This window comes from Cardiocondyla obscurior, linkage group LG04 (assembly GCF_019399895.1).
Source record: "Cardiocondyla obscurior isolate alpha-2009 linkage group LG04, Cobs3.1, whole genome shotgun sequence".
Lineage (NCBI taxonomy): Eukaryota > Metazoa > Arthropoda > Insecta > Hymenoptera > Formicidae > Cardiocondyla > Cardiocondyla obscurior.
Window position 1 is genome coordinate 6,024,195 of NC_091867.1, and position 5,542 is coordinate 6,029,736.

Here is a 5,542-nt window from a genome sequence, read left to right on the forward strand (position 1 = left end):
GTCGGTTGATAATTATTTCGTTTACGTAATCTCGAATTTAATTAGCCCGACTGAATATCTTCGTTACGGCGAGACGCGGCTTCGACGCGGCCACGATTAAAACAGAAACGTTTCATTCCGCGTCACGCACAAACCCAATTTATCCGCGCGATTTATGGGCTCTGCGCCGGACTGATAACTCCGACGTTGCGATGTTAAACGCGACGGGAAGAATAACAATAACGGACTCCCGAATGCGAAAACAAAGCGGCGAGTTAATCACATCGACGCAGCGGGACGCGTTATCGAAAAACGAGCTTGAATCCGCGGTGGTTGACGTAGAGATTAAATACTTTTCATCGAATACTTATCAACGACGCTGACTGCAGACGTATTGCAATCGGTAACGATGACTGCGAGCTCTTATTTTAATCGGTAACTATCAAGCTTTCCTAAACAAACGCCGGCACGATGGGAGAAACAGCGTTTTAATGGCCGCTTTAATAATCACGTTTAAATAATAAAATTAATGTATATACTATATGTGCGCTCGCCAAGTTCACGTTATTCGGGGAGAAATGGAAATAGCGGGCACAAACGTAATTTCCGCGCCACTTCCGACGAGGGTGCTCGTAAGCTTGTACTCGTGATACTTGACGGGCTCTCTCTTTCTCTTTCTCTCTCGACTCCGCCAACCCTATGCGATCCCAAAAACGTATGTTTTCTGAAAAAACAAGCCGCGCGATGCGTGCAATCTGGCAAATGGCCCCGATTTTCGTTTGTCTCGCGCAATAATAGTCCGCTAATATTTCATACAGATTTCGAGACAAATTCTGTATGCGGAGCTTCTGGTAAATGAAAGTTACGCGCTTACTAAATTAAAACCACGACAACACGATCGTCGCGTTCTGTTTTTTTTTATCCACCTTTATCTTTTTCGAAATTAGAAAAAACTAATTTGGACTTCTAATTAAAAGAGACGAGTCATATTTTCATAAATGAAAAGGAAATAAAAAACGTAGTTTTAAACTGATAATATTTTTTTAGTTTTTTTCTCTCTGAAATAATATTGATAAAATTTGCAATCAAAAGTTAATTATGTTTTAAAATAAATTCTATAATTGCGTGTTACAATCGTTTCATATTTCACGTGTTATCTATATATTACGCATAATTATCCCAAAATTCGGCGCGTATTCGTTCCAAAATCCACCCTTCGACCGTGTGATTGTTGCTTGTGTCGAGAAATATATATGCGTTTAAACGACGGAAAACGATCCGATGGCAGGGAACGGCGACGATAGAAAGCAAGAGGTGAAGGGAAGAAACGGAAGAAAGGTAAGAGCAAAGAGAGAAAGGAGAAAGAGAGAAAGAAGCGCAGATCCGGATCCGGTTACCGAGGCAGGCGACGGTACAACAAAAAGCAATCCGCCGAGTAAAATTGAATCTCGCCGGGGGTCGGTGTATTTAATGAAAGAGAAGAGAAGGCAGAGGATCCCACCCTCTCCGAAGATCAAGAGGGTCGGCCGCGTAGAAAAACGAAGTAGGTGGACAGAGGTGCGCGCGGAAAGGCCGGAAGGAGGATGAAAATAAGTAAGCGTCTCCGCGGCGAAGGGCTCCAGTCGCGTCCTGAGAGCAGATTTCCCGCTTTGTCGAATTTGCTCCTTCCCCGCCCGCTACCGCGTCGCCAAAGTACTCGCTAGTGCTCCGACGAGTCCTTCGGCGATCGTTTCGAGCTTGAGATGTCCTGCCGCAATTTGAAGGCGCCTCAAGATCACTCGAAAATAATCGAATTCTCTACACGACGATTCTCTCGCACTCTCGCGTCAAACTCCGTATATTGGAAATCCGCCATCGAATTAAAAATAAAAGATTTGGCGATCCACGACTCTCGATCGCCGCGCGTTGCAATACTCGCATTTTCGTTTTTCGATCATTTCAGCGCATTGACGGGGCGTTTATCAATTTTTTTTTTTTTCATATTGCATCGACTGTGTATATCGTTTTTACGTTCCTACCTACCTACCTACCTATATTTTTTTTTTCAGATTTTTACGTTGTTTTCAAATATTTAAATTATTTTACATCTCAAATATGTTTGGGAAATGTTGACGTTTTAAATTATCGAATATTTTGCAAGTTTTGCAAGGATGCGCGCGTACTACACACGCGGAAAAGTATCGAAAAAAATATACGAGACGGAAATGACGCGTTTGGTTAAAAAAAAAAAAAAAAAAAGTTGATTTGACCGAGTCTGGATTTCCAATATTCCCGGGCGTGTTTACGAGAGCAAAGATTTCTTTATCCAGACCGATCTCGATATTGAAAACGTTTTTATTTTTTTATTATTTCTCTCTCATTCCGCGGAATGAAAATAAGCGTATCAAAGCGCGGATGCGCGGGAGATGTAATTCCGTGATTTACGTAAGCCTCTCAGCATGACCAAATTTGTTTCTAAAGTCCACAGAGCTCGCGGCGAATGAGGGAGCGCGATTCGTGGAGGGTCATCCTGTTAATCCTCCGGAGACTTAATTCCGGGCCTCCGTAAATCTCGGTTAAGGTCTGTTTGATGGTAGCAGATAGCATAGCTCGCGCGGATTTAATTGAGATACGCAGTCGCTCTTAACACGCCTTCCTGACTCCGTAGTTGCTCTTAAGTCTCGAAGTTTCGGAAGCGCGCATCGCTCGCGCCAAGTTACATCAAAGTACGTTCAAAAACTGACGATATAAAAATATATTTTTGATTCACCGTTCGACGCGCATCAAGGGAGTTACGATTGTAATAACGTTATAACATATAAATACAAAATATAAATTGTAGAGACGTTCAAAATCCACTATTAAAAACAAATTTTTTATGCGTCTTAAATTAATTAAATAGTTAAAAATTAAATTTATTATTTAACAAATTGACCAAGACCTATAATCAATTAAACTTTTCTGAAAGAAAAAAATTTTTTCTTTACAACTATGAGGTTGTTAAGCTTTGAAAGCAAAGACGATGCTGCGAATTATTTTTCAAATAATAATTTTGAAACAAAATTCTATATAAAAAAATTGAAAAATACCAAGAAATATACACGTAAAATTTGACGCAGTCGTATAATTTTGGCGTAGGAGTCAGGAAAATCTTTCAGAGATACTTGTTTGTATTTCGGACGCGTTGTAGCATGCGAGAGGAACATTTTAGGATGATGGAGGGACTCCAAGCGAGCGAAGGAACGGTTCGAGCTCGCATCCCCGGGAAACTGCAGCGCGGCACCTAAGACTCCGTCACGATTTATTTAACTTTTTCTTCCTGCTGCTTCCTGCGCACGTCTCATCGCGCTCGAGCAAACTCCTTCTCGTCCCGCTCGTCTTCGTAACTCGTGTTCGCGATGCTCTACTTCGGCTATCACGCAACTCGCTTGGTTTACGTTATCTTGGCAAAGGCAAGAAGCTTGTTTCCCTCCTTTATGAAACGAGGAAATGAGCGAGGGAAAGAAGGACGTTAAATATCACGGTTTATTACAGCCAATAACGTATTTATTAGAAAGCTACGCTCGCAGTTTTTACGAAGGCACGAATAAACGGCGCGGTGAAATAAGAAAATGTAATTGTAAACAAATACTTATTATTTAAAACATTGCAATCATTTAAAAACTGCAAGTAATTAAAAAGCTCGGAAATTTATGAAGAAAAGACACGAAACGCGCCAAGTCGTACACGAGCGGAGTTATAATTGAAAACTTAAATGTACGAAGATTCATGAAACATTTCATCGTGAAAATTAAAATGTACAAGAGGAAATAAATGCTTCTCAGACTATGATGACCGTCAAAAGGAATTCAATATCAGTGCCAATGGGATTATAAATTTAATCTTTGGTGATTAACTTCCTCGGCTTCTTTCCTGATAAAAAGTTTCGGCCGTGCATTATGTCAAGTCTTAATCTTCGAGGTGGATTTTTCCTACACCGCGGCGTATTTTTAATACACTACGGCCCGCAGCTTAACGAACATTTCAGAGAGTACGTCGTAGTGTTTTTTTTTTTTTTTTTTTTTTTTTTATTTCTCTAACCAACGCTGATGTCACTTACTCGAATGAGATTGCGCCGCAACAAAAAGCTCTGCGCTGCTTTCAAATAAATATAAAGGAAAAAGAGCGATTGTGTGTCTTACTATTAGACTTCAACGATAGAAATTTAATTTTAATCATTAGAAGTTTAAAATAATTCGTCAACATTTCCCGAAATGTAAAAATGTTTTTAGCGAACTTGAATTCTAAATTTTAAATTTGGAATCAAATTAAAAGAAGAAAAGTAAGAATATGTGTAAATGACGGTTTTGCGATGCCTCGAGTGTATAATAATTACTCACACGTTCTAGATGAGAAACGGAATGTGATAATGGCAATCTCAGCCCTTTATTGCGCGCGTAAGAAAGTAAGTTGCCGGAGAGGGGAGGGAACGAAGGTTGTTTCGAATCTCAGGCGAGTAATGCCGATGAAGGAATGCATTTAGAGATTATACGACGCTATAGGTAATCTCGGGGGCGAGTTAAGAGTTGATGGAGTTTACTTAATTTTATCATGACGCGCCGAAAGGATGCGTCTCTCTTCCTCCGACGTGTCCTAGTCGAGGCTGACGTGCCCGGTTCTTGAAAGCTTTTGAGCCCTCGCGCTAAAGTTCCTCCGTCTAGGACGCGTTATTTACCTTTATAAGAGACGACAAGGCGTCGCCCGTTCGACCCGGGTCTTTTCTTCTCGCAACGCGCACGAAAAGATCGAGAGAAAAGAAATATCAGAAGGCGAGGCACCGGTGGGAAAATGTAAACGCGTAACGCAGCGAAAGAAAAGTCTCGGCAAACCCTCCCTTTTAGATTCCTCGCGAGAGGAACGCCAACTCGGTTTGACTAATTCGCAGAGATTTCTTGCGAGACGTATATTTTAATCATCATTTCTACGAAAACGTTAGAATGTAGATTTTCTAAAGTCTTAACAATAATAATTAATAAAAGTAATAACACGATCTAATAATGGTCAAAATATATTAAAAAATTTAAAATTTCAAATAATGTTAATAATAATAAGACGGTAAACTTTAGAAAGAATTTAAGTTTGTCAAATGTTGTTTCAGCAAAGAACACGTTGATGAAGGATAATGGTGTAACGACGGAATACAGGTAATACGCGACTCGAGACTGCGGCACGTGAGAAAACGTCGCTACACGGGATAAAAGTAAATCGAACGAAATCGCAACGGCGAGCTATGCTCGCTGGGAAATTCGCGGTTTGCGGGAATGGTTCGCCATCAAAGTGAGATCTCTTTGAGCACTTTCCATAGCTCGTCGGTATTCCCGGGCGCTCGATAGCGCTGTGATACGTATAAACAATGGCCTGATTCGTGTCCAAGGGCTCTCCCCCCGCCCCCGATAAATTCGGACCTCGAGCACGTGATTTGAGTGGGAATGCTCCAATTGACAAAATGGATTGCCGATACTATAATGGTGGTCATGTGAGCTTCGTCGGTCGAACACGAATAAAAACGTCGAGTGAAATGTGAAGAGAGTGCGCGCCCGTCGAT

The 5,542-nt window shown here is 41.0% G+C and overlaps 1 protein-coding gene across 1 annotated transcript in view; it reads left to right on the forward strand.

Annotated features, from left to right (window-relative positions):
• Positions 1-5,542, forward strand: part of LOC139102116 (tyrosine-protein kinase Dnt) — a 61,170-nt gene that overhangs the window by 40,248 nt on the left and 15,380 nt on the right. The gene's annotated exons all lie outside the window — the stretch shown is intronic.